The sequence below is a fragment of the Otolemur garnettii genome, unplaced genomic scaffold, assembly GCF_000181295.1.
Source record: "Otolemur garnettii isolate 467f Iridium unplaced genomic scaffold, OtoGar3 scaffold00010, whole genome shotgun sequence".
NCBI classification, from domain to species: Eukaryota; Metazoa; Chordata; class Mammalia; order Primates; family Galagidae; genus Otolemur; species Otolemur garnettii.
The window spans coordinates 16,175,705-16,187,669 of NW_003852405.1; the positions used below are offsets into that span (position 1 = coordinate 16,175,705).

At 43.3% G+C, this 11,965-nt stretch overlaps 1 protein-coding gene across 1 annotated transcript in view; it reads left to right on the plus strand.

The window, feature by feature from the left end:
• The window catches only part of FAM69A (family with sequence similarity 69 member A), a 111,892-nt gene that overhangs the window by 53,952 nt on the left and 45,975 nt on the right, over positions 1-11,965 (plus strand). The window lies entirely within an intron of this gene.

The window sequence follows — 11,965 nt, forward strand, 5'->3', positions numbered from 1 at the left end:
GTGGTCCCAGCTACTTGGGAGGCGGAGGCAGGAGACTCGCTTGAGCCCAGGAGTTGGAGGTTGCTGTGAACTGTAAGGCCACGGCACTCCGCCCAGGGGGACAGCTTGAGGCTCTGTCTCAAAAAAAAAAAAAAAAAAACCTCAGCCTCAGGCTCCCTGATGCCTTCCTGGTTGTCAGCCTTCTCTTAAGAGGTATACACCTGGCCAGCTTCCTTTCCACAAACCACCCCCCAGCCTTCTCTCGTCTGGCTTCTCTCCAGCGAAGCTGCTTTTATCGGGGTTAACAGTGACTTGGTGTCACAGCTTCAGACACCACTGACTACTCTGCTTCTTGAGAATGAAATGAAAAACATTTCATCCTTGCCATGATGTCCGTGCTGTGGTTTTCTTCTGCCCTGTCTGATCCCCCATGCTCTCCCTTACCAGCTCTTCTTCTCCTACCCAGCGATTAAACAGTTATGGTTGTCAGGATTCACTCCTAACCCCTTTTCTCACTCTAACTTTTTCCTCAAGTGATGGCGACTGCTTCTGTGGTCCCTAGGTATTTTCCTCCTTGACTCCCAAACCTCTGCCTCCAGCTCTGCGCTGTTCTCTCCACCATAGATCTGTACATACAGCTGCCTCCTAAATATCATTCGCATGACTCACAGGCACTTCAGTCTCGGCATGTTCAAATCTGAACTCTGTGAGCCTCATCCTTCCCCCAGTGTTTCTGTCCTCAGGAAATGGCACTGCAATCCATCCATTTGCTCAAGCCAGAAACTTGGGAGAAAGTTGATTTCTCCCTCACTGTCACCCCCATGTCTACTTAACAAAACCCTGTTCATTCTCCTTCTGCCTTTCAAACCGCGCTCTTTCCCCTCTCTTGCTTGTTGCCAAAACCTTAGTGTTGTAACATCCTAACGGACCCTTTTTTAACTCTGTAAGAGATGTTTTTCATTATTTTTAATATCTAAAATATTTTTGAAAACATTTGGTTTTTGAAAATGTTTTTAATTTTTTAATATTTAGATATTTTTTAATCTGCTGTTTCAGTACTTGATATATTTACTTTTGAAATTTTCTTATTGAGGTATAATGTATATATAGTGAAATGTCCAGATTTTCAGATGTACAGTTTGATCAGCTTGGACAAATGCATTCAGTAATGTTAGCCTCTCCCCCAAGACACAGAACATTTCCATCTCTCTATTAATTTCTTTCTGTGTTGCCCTCAGTAGAGTTCTGTGGTGGCATAGTTCACAGCAACCTCAAACTCTTGGGCTCAACTGATCCTCCCGCCTCAGCCTCCTGAGTAGCTGGGACTTCAGGCACCAGCCACAGCGCCTGGCTAGTTTTCCTGTTTTTAGAGATGGGGTCTTGCTCTTGCTCAGGCTGGTCTCAAACTCCTGAGCTCCTGCAGTCTGCCAGCATCAGCCCCCTAGAGTGCTACAATTATAGGTGTGAGCCACTGCACCTGGCCTGCCATTAATTTCTTTTGCGCTCCTTTGCAGTCAGTCACCCATTAGCACAACTGTTGGGTACATAACAGAGTGTACATGCAAGAATGCACAGCAGTCATCAGTCAGCAGTCAAAGTTAGGAATGGGAGAGGGGAGATTACAGCCCCCAGGAAGGCTGAGTAAAGAGTAAGCAAGGACATAGGGTAATGGAACATCTGAGGTAGCCAGATAATGGTATAACCAGAAGCGGGGAAGGGGGGAGCAAGTCTCATCCCCTCAGGCAGACATCTCAGCTTCTCCAGCCTAAGCTACTAGTTGATGGCTTCAGCTCACCTGCACTGCTGATTTCCCCGTGCAGGGATGGTCACATAGACATTCCCCTGACTGGGCACCTTACCCTGAGCTGGGAGGTCTGTGAGGAATCCAGCCTGTCTGCTTCCCACAGACAACCACTCATCTGATTTAATTATTATTTTATTTTATCTTTTGCAGTTTTTTTGGCCAGGGCTAGGTTGGAACCCACCACCTCCAGTATATGGGGCCGGCGCCCTATTCTTTTGAGCCACAGGTGCCACCCTGATTGAATTTTATAAATGTTTTAGTTTTTTAACTAATATCCCAAAGCGAAACATAAAAAGATGCTCTAAACCTTAAAAATAATTTATTGGTAGTGTTCAAGCAGACCTGAGATACAGATTGGTGGCAGGTGGTGATGACCGTTTGCTGTCTTGTTGGGTTAAACTCTGTAATTTTGACTTAGCATTACGGCTTGCACTGTGGCACCATGTTTCTGTTTCTCTATTATTTTCCCAGTTAATTTGTTTAAATCATACCTTAAAACTCCTACAAATCAAAATACAGATTAGAAAGTTTAAATTACTTTGTCCCTTACTTTGAACACTAAACAATTAAAGAACTTACCCTGTCACTGCCTCTTTTGTGTATTTACTGGATAATACAGTAGAGACAGCTGAAATGTGAACTTGGTTATAATGGTCCACGCTGGATTGAATTCTAAGTCAAAGGGACCATCTTTAAAAATAATTTTTATTTATTTATTATTTTGAGACAGTCTTAGTTGGTCAGTCACCCTCGGTAAAGTGCCATGGTGTCTTAGCTCACAGCAACCTCAACCTCTGCGTTCAAGTGATCCCCGCTTCAGCCTCCCAAGTAGCTGGGACAATAGGCACCTGCCACAGTGCCTGGCTATTTTTTAGAGACAAAGTCTCACTCTGGCTCAGTCTGGTCTCAACCTGGTGAGCTCAGGCTATCCACTCACCTCAGCCTCCCAAGTGTTGGGATTACAAGTGTGAGCCACCACACTCGGCCTACTTTAAAGATAATTTAGACTTTCCTACAGGCAGCTCAGCCCTTCTTCATTCACTGAGCCTGGTTTGGAGTTGCTGAATTCTCAGTGAAGATTCATGCTATAAAGAAAAGAACGAGAGTGGCAGATTTCACACTTACTTACAAGGAATGAATACTTCCAGGTCCCACATACTATGCCTTTCTTTTTACTGATATCTGCACTTTTTTCATGGTGCATCTCTATTAGAAAAAATTTTTGAGCATGTATCCCCCAGTACATGTGTCACTGTATTAATATTGTATATATTTCCGCACTTACATGAATAAGAATTGTATGGTATATATTTTGTTGTCCACAACTTTATTGAAATTTCACAACATCTACATTTTATATATGAAGACACTAAAGCTCAAGGAAGTTTAATAACTTACCCAAGGTGACATAACTTGCTAACTAGATATTTGACAAATCCCCCAAAATATAGGCCCTCAGTTGTAAAATTATTCTATGTGTACTCTTCCAGCCCTTAATAAGCTGTACTTCTGTGCTGGCTAACGTTCATGTCTAAGACTTCATCTCCAATGTAATATTTTTTAGCTACAAAGGCCCTATAATGATTCACATATTAATAGCTAGCAGTTTTTAAAAATAGAGGGTGATGGAAGAAAAACTTCCTTTTAAAATAGTGTCAGACTTTGGCCAAGATGGGTGGATTGCTTAAGCTCATGAGTTCAAGACCCGTCTGAGCAAAAGCGAGACCCCATCTCTACTAAAAATAGAAAAACTGGGACAAAAGGATCTTTTGAGCCCAAGAGTTGGAGGTTGCTGTGAGCTATGCAGGGCACTCTACCCAGGATGACAGCTTGAGACTTTGTCTCAATATAGAAATAAATATATACAGGCCAGGCACGGTGGCTCAGGCCTGTAATACTAGCACTGTGGGAGGCCAAGGTGGGTAGATTGCCTCAGTTCATGGGTCTGAGAACAGCCTGATCAAGAGCAAGATCTATCTCTAAGAACAATAGCCAGCATTGTGGCGGGTACCTATAGTCCTATCTACTTGGGAGGCTGAGGCAAGAGGATTGCTTGTGCCCAAGAGTTTGAGGTTGCTGTGAGCTATGATGCCATAGCACTCTACCAAGGGCAACAAACTGAGACTTTGTCTCAAAAAACAAATAAGTAAATCAATAAATAAGTAAAATAAAATAAAATAGTGTCAAACTAGCTTGGTGTTTGGTGTAATTTTACAAATCCATTATGGGTGGTACCTGTAGCTCAGTGGGTAGGGCACTGGCCACATAGACTGAGGCTGGTGGGTTCGAACCCAGCCTGGGCTTGCTAAACTACAACAACTGCAACAAAAATATGGCCAGGCATTGTGGTGGGCGCCAGTAGTCCCAGCTGCTTGGTAGGCTGAGGCAAGACAATCATTTAAGCCCAGGGCCACAGTTTGAGACTCTGTCTCAAAAAAAAAAAAAAATCCATTAGAGCCAGGCTGGGCACAGTGGCTCACGCATGTAATCCTAGCACTCTGAGAGGTCTAGGTGGGTGTATTGCTTGAGCTCAGGAGTTCAAGGCCATCCTGAGCCAGAGCAAGACTTCGTCTCTGAAAATAACTGGGCACTGTGGCAGGTGCTTACAGTCCCAGCTACTCAGGAGGCTGAGGTAAAACAATGGCTTGAGCCTAAGAGTTTGAGGTTGCTGTGAGCTGTGACACCACTGCGCTCTACTGAGGGTGACAAAGTGAGACTCTGTCTCAAAAAAACCCAAAACAAACAAACAAAAAATCCATTAGGGCCAGGGGTAATGGCTCACACCTGTAATCCTAGCACTCTGGGAAGCTGAGATGGATAGATTGCTTGAGCTCAGGAGTCCAAGATCAGCCTGAGCAAGAGTGATACCCTGTCTCTAAAAAATAAAAAACAATAGGGTGGCACCTGTGGCTCAGAGAAGTAGGGTGCCAGCCCCATATACTGGAGGTGGTGGGTTCAAACCCAGCCCCAGCCAAAAACTTTTAAAAATAAAAAAATAATAAATAATAAACAATAGCTAGGCATTGTGGCAGCCACCTGTAGTGGTGACAAAATGAAACTATCTCAAAAAATAAATAAGTCTATTGGTATATTAGGTTTATAATGCATATTTAAGAGATTTATAGCAATAGTCACTTTAAAAATATTGCAATATATCTGTTACTTCAAGTACAATAGGTAATTCTATCAGTATATTTTCATGAGGATTTTTGGGTAATTATTTTTTTCATGAGCATTTTTCCCATATGGCAAGGTAAAGCCTATCATTTTTCCTAAGCACTTATGTTGCTATAAATAACTTCAAGTCCCTGCAATGCCACAGCAAAAACATTTTCATTTAGAAATAGTCTTAGTGCATTTTCCTCATAAGTCAGCTCCTTTTCCTTTAAATAAAAAAATTCTGTGATCAAAATAGCTGTCATTTATCTCTAAAGCATTTTCTACAGGTTTTGTTTTTAGCTTTCTTTGGAATTGAAGAGGAAAATGGGAAAACAATTTTGGATTAACACCTGTCTGAAAAATTACGAAATTAGAAATGACCATATGGTTTGCCTGATTGGCAAAATAGGGTCTCACCATTCCAAACAGATTTTTAGGCTATTCTTAACACTGCTTCAGCTATCAACATTTTACTATCAAACTGAAAAGGGTAGTTAGGTAGAGAGCCACTGATGTTCACTCCCAGAAGAAATGCTATTATAACCCCTGTGTTCTCTGAGAGACTGTATGTGGTCAGTTTAAGGCTGTAGTTCTCATTCCTTGGACCCACACACCTGAAGGTCCATCTTAGCTTCCTCTGTGTTTTAATTATTCTAGGTTAGACCCAAAAAATTCAACCTTGGTATCTCTTAGATACCTGAATTTGATGAAGGTCAAAGTACCTTGGGGGTACTTTGAAATATGACTGGCTCTTTTGCCTCTTATAATCACTTTCCTAGATGTATCCCTGAAATTTCTCATTTTTAGTGTCCTGAGGTGGTCACTCCCTAACTCTTTTCAGTGACCCAGAGGTCTAGGTATACTTGGCCTTTGCCACAGCCAGTGCTAATGATTCAGAGAACTTTTTTTTTTTTTTAAGTCGAGGCCACTGTGAAAGAAATGAAACACAAACTGTCATTGAATATAGGATTGGATGCTGGAGAAGGTAAAATAAGTGCACGTGGAAATGCGGTAAATGTGAATAGTTAACAAGCTTTTGGGAAAGCAATGTAACAGTATGTATCATAAACCTTTTAAAACTACATACACTTGGACCTAGAAGTTTCATTTGCTGAAATATCTCATGAAGAAATAAATAAAAACTCAGGCCTGCTCCAGGTGACCTCAGCAAGATGGACACCTACAAGCCCCTGTGCTCCCTCCATCATAAAGATGGCCAGAACAACAAATAAACTACATTGTAATGCAAGCAGCTGAGGAAGGGCACAGACTGCATCAGAGGAGGAACAGAAACCTGGTGAGCACAGAACCTTGGGATGGCCATGTAGAGAACAGAAGGAAACACGGCCTTCACCATCCTATCCCCCGGCCAGAATCAGCTGGGAACCACAAGGAACTTCTTCCTTCAGCGAGAAGGTAAACAAGAGGATCCCAACAACCCCAGTGACACCTTGGCTACCTACAGACCTCACTGTTGTGGTTTCCTGCAGTCCTCATGGGCACTCAGCCCCGCTGAGGGAGCTGCTGGGAGTCTGCATAGCTATGCTCCCTGACCCCCACGAAGGAGCCAGCACTGTGTGTGCCCTGTCCCGTGGCCCACATGGCTGTTGAGCTATGTCATCTTGGAACTGGAGTGTCTTGCTCAGGGGGCAAGTAGCCATAGCTTTTATTCCTGAGGCCAAGCCACTGAACCGCCCCAGTCCAGTGGCCCAACACACCCAATCCTAACTTTGAGCAGCCTTTACCCCCATCCCTGTGGAGCTAAACAGAGATGGAGCCATTCCACCTGTCCCTTCTCGCACACCTTGAGCTGGAGCTGAGGCAGTACCCGTCTCTTGGGAAAACAGCACCTAGGCTGCTTAGGCCTCCCCAGTGCTTAAGTTGCAGCAGCACCCTGCATCCCAGGGAAACAGTGCCAGGGTTGCCAAGAACATTGACAGTCCTGAGTAAAAGGGGCACACCACCTTCTGGGGACTTGGTACTTTGGCTGAGCCAAGCAGCAGTACCACCAAACAAAGCAGTAGTTGAGCTGAAACATCCCACCCTACAGCCTATTCTGGTGCCCTACTTCCCTGGACTAGCCCCCTAGACTCTGAACTGCTGAGATGCCCCTCTTCTTGGGGAGTGGAGTCATTGCTTTGCTGTTCCCATCCTTCCAGGATCCAGAGGACCATTGTGTTCCACCATTCTAGGGTACTTGCTGCTACCACATCTGGTGTCACAGAGTCTGAACCACAAAAGACCCTCGAATAAGCCAAAGCAATCCTGAGAAAAAAGAATAAAGCTAGAGGCATCATGTTTCCAGACTTCATATACTATTAGGACAAAGTTATGGTAACCAAAACCGGATAATACTAGCAGAAAAACAGATGCATGAACCACTGAACCAGAAGAGAGAACCCAGAAATAAATTCATCTACTTACCGCCAACTGAGTTTTGACAAAGACACCAAGAATGTTCAATGGGGAAGGGGCAGTCTCTTCAATAAGTGGTGCTAGGAAAACAGTATCGATCTGGAGAAAAATGAAACTAGACCCCTATTTCTCATGGTATTCAAAAATCAACTCAAAATGGATTATAGACATAAATGTAAGATCTGAAACTGTGAAACTCTTAGAAGAAAACAGGGGAAATAATTCAGGACATTGGTCTGGGTAAGCTTTATAAAGAAGACCCCAAAAGCACAGGCAACAACACCAAAAGTAGATGAGTGGAATTTTATCAAACTATAAAGATAGAGCACACCAAAGGAGGCCATCAACAAAGTGAAGAAACAGCCTGCAGAATGGGAGAAAACATTCCCAAACCATTCATCCAACAAGAGATTAATGCCCATAATGAAAAGTACAAGGAACTCAACTGACAGTGAAAAAAACAGTCCAGTTAAAAAATGGGCAGTGAGGTTAGGCACAGTGGCTCACACCTGTAATCCTCACACTCTGGGGAGCTGAGATGAGAGGATCTCTTGAGCTCAGGAGTTTGAGACTAGCCAGAGCAGAACAAGACTCCATCTCTACTAAAAATAGAAAAATTAGCCAGGTGTTGTGGTGGGTGCCTGTAGCTACTTGAGAGGCTGAGGCAGGAGGATTGCTTGAACCCAGGAGTTTGAGGTTGCTGTGAGCTAGACTGTGACACCACAGCACTCTTAGTCTGGTCCAGAATAAAGTAGTGTCTCCAAAAAAAAAAAAAAAAAAGGCAAATAAGCTGGATAAACATTTCTTAAAAGAAGAAATGCAAATGGCCAACAGGTTCATGAAAAAAATGATTAACATCAATAATTATCAGGAAAATGCAAGTCAAAACCAGTGTTGTATCATTTTCCTCTAATCAAAATGGCTATCATCAAAAAATAACTGGGCGCAGTAGCTCAAATCCTAGCACTCTGGCAGGCGGAGGTGGGTAGATTGCCTGAGCTCACAGGTTCGGGACCAGCCTGAGCAAGAGAGACCTCTCTCACTTTAAAAAAAAAAAAAAAAAAAAAAAAGCTGAGCACTGTGGCAAGTACCTGTAGTTCCAGCTACTTGGGAGGTTGAGGCAAGAAATCACTTGAGCCCAAGAGTTTGAGGTTGCTGTAAACTCAATGATGCCATGGCACTCTACTGAGGCGACAAAGTGAGATTGTCTCAAAAAAAAAAATAAAGAAAGAAGAAGAAGAAGAAAATAACACATGCTGTCATGGATGTAGAGCAGCGGGTCTCAACCTGTGGGTTGTGACCCCTTTGTAACAATGAAAATACATTGCAGCATTAGGAAGGTTGAAAACCACTGATGTAGAGAAAGGGGAACTCTTATCTACTGTTGGTGGAGATGTAAGTCAGTAGAGCATTACGGAAAACAACATGGAGGTTTCTCAAGAAACTAAAAATAGGACCACAGAAAGATCCAGCAATCTCACTACTGGGTATATATCTGAAGGAGAGCAAATCAGTATGTGGAGGAGAATCTGACTCCCATGTTTACTGCAGCGCTAGTAACAATAGCCCAGATACAGAATCAACTTATGTGTCCATCAACAGATGAATGGATAGGAAAATGTGGTGTGTATACACAATGGAATATACTCTTTGGCCATAAAAAAAAAAAAATGAAATTCTGTCATTCATAGTAACATGGATTTGCTTGGAAGACATCACGTTAAGTGAAATAAACCAGGCACAGAAAGATAAATACTGCATCATCTCAGTTGATCAGCTAAAAAAGTTGATCTTATAGAAGCAGAAAGTAGAATAGCGGCTACTAGAGGTAGGGAAGGTTAGGGAGAGTAGGAGGATAGACTAAGGTCGGTTAATAGATGCAAAAGTACAGCTAGATGAAGGAGTAAATCCTGCTGTTCTGTAGCGCCATAGCGAGACGATAATTAACAATTTATATTTTCAAATAGCTAGAAAAGAGGATTTTGAATGTTTCCACTTCAAAGAAATGATAAATATTTGAGGTAATATGGGGAAAAGAACAGTGTTCTGGCTCGGCACCCATAGTTCAGCGGTTAGAGTGTTGGCCAAATGCACCAGGGCTGGTGGGTTCGAACCCAGCCCAGGCCTACTAAACAACAATGACAACAACAAAAATAGCCTGGCTTTGTGGCAGGCGCCTGTAGTACTTGGGAAGCTGAGGCAAGAGAATCGCTTAAGCCCAAGAGTTTGAGGTTGCTGTGAGCTGTGACACTACAGCGCTCTACTGAGGGCGACATAGTGAGACTTTGTCTCCAAAAAAAAAGTGTTCTATACTAGATTGTATTAAAAAAAAATACTTACAGGGTGCCACACCATCTCCCAGTTTTTCTCTCTCTCCTTCTAAAATATAAAATAAACTCGTACTTTTATATCCTTAAAAAAAAAAAAACTTTGGCAAATTTTTATGTGTGTAATACAGTAAGCAGCGGAGTAGAACAGGTACAGGCTCTGAAGCCAGGTCAAATCCCGGTCCTCCTAAGGACTAGCATGGCCTTGGTTAACCTCTGTGTGTTTCTCAGTTTTTCCATCTGTAAAATGAGTCTCCTACTCACATGGTTCTTGTTAGGGGATAACAGTAGTCTTCTCCAGTATCAGTTCATTACCACAGTAATGCTGCATAACAAATCTCCCCAAAACTTAGTGACACACAATAAGCATTTCTTTCTTTCTTTTTTTTTTTGAGACAGAGCCTCAAGCTGTACCCCTGGGTAGAGTGCTGTGGCATTACAGCTCACAGCAACCTCCAACTCCTTGGCTCAAGCGAGTCTCCTGCCTCCGCCTCCCAAGTAGCTGGGACCACAGGCGCCCGCCACATCGCCCGGCTATTTTTTGGTTGCAGCCATCATTGTTGTTTGGCGGGTCCGGGCTGGGGATTCGAACCCGCCACCTTAGGTGTACGTGGCTGGCGCCTTAGCCTGTTGAGCTATAGGTGCTAAGCATTTATTTCTTACTCACCCTCCTGTAGGTCAGCTGGAGTTCAGCTGTTCCAGACTGGGCTTGGCTGCAGGTCATTAATTTGGTGCAGGTGGGCTATAGTGTCGCTTACTGTTTGGAGATCAATAAACTCCCAGGGACCTGCTCTATTGCTGGCAGTGTCTGAGGTAGAACAGGGCAGGTCCAAGTGCATACTCTGCTTTGCGTCTCATCTACTAATAAAGTGAGTCACACGACTGAGTCCAACATCAGTGAAGCAGGGGAGGGAATGAGTATTTCTGAACAATCCACGGGTCAGCAGACTGTTTCTGTAAAGAGCCAGATAGTAAATATTTTTGGCTTTGATGGCCATATGGCCTCTGCTGCAACCACTGAACCCTGCTGTTATAACTTCAAAGCAGCCTTAGATAATGTCTATCAACAAATGGAGGGTGATTCTGTTACAATAAAACAGTATTTACAAAACCAAATGGCAGGTTAGATTTGGGCTTGAGGGCCATAGTTTTCCAAACCTTGACTAATTTAGCATACCAGCTCATGGAATTTTTACGAGGATTAAGTAAATTAATATATAGAAAGTATCCATAGCAGTTCCTAGTGCAGAGTAGCACAAATAATGATAATAGTTCATGGATATTGCTGTTTGCCATTATTATAGCACAGTGTTGGAGATAATAAAAATGCCCAACAATTGAGATAGGGTTGAATAAATTATAGCATACCCATACTTTAAAATATGATGTATCCATTTAAACATCAATTTTTAAAAAAAAAATCTCAAGATGAGGTGCTCACACCTATAATTCTAGCATTCTGGGAGGCCAAGGTGAGAGGATCCCTTGAGCTCAGGAGTTCAAGACCAGCCTGACCAAGAGTGAGACCCCGTATCTACTGAAAATGGAAAAAGTGGTTGGGGCTGAGTGTGGTGGCTCACACCTGTAATCCCAGCACTTTGGGAGGCCATTTGAGACCAGCCTGAGCGAGAAGACCCCCATCTCTGAAAATAGCTGGGCGTTATGGTGGTTGCCTGTAGACCCAGCTACTCCGGAAGCTGAGGCAAGAAAATTGCTTCAGCCCAAGAGTTAGAGGTTACTATGAGCTACGATGCCAGTGCACTCTACTGAGAAAAAAAAAAGAAAAATTGGTTGGGTGTAGTGGTGGGTGCCTGTAGTCCCAGCTACATGGGAGGCTAAAAGCAAGAGGGGATCACTTGAGCCCAGGAGTTTGAGGTTGCTGTGAGATAGGCTGACACATTGACATTGTAGCCTGGGCAACACAGTAGGACTTTAGCCAAAAAAAATCTCAAGACTACTTAATGGCATAGGAACATGTTTATAAGTGTTATGTCTATGTGACTCCAACTTCATTTTTCTTAAAATATAGTGTATTTGGCTCGGCGCCTGTGGCTCAAGTGGCTAAGGTAGCAGGTTTGAATCCAGCCTGGGCCCGCCAAACAACAATAATGGCTGCAACCAAAAAATAGCCGAGCGTTGTGGCGGGCGCCTGTGGTCCCAGCTACTTGGGAGGCTAAGGCAGGAGACTCGCTTGAGCCCAGGAGTTAGAGATTGCTGTGAGCAGTGAAGCCATGGCACTCTACCCAGGGGGACAGCTTGAGGCTCTGTCTAAAAAAAAAAA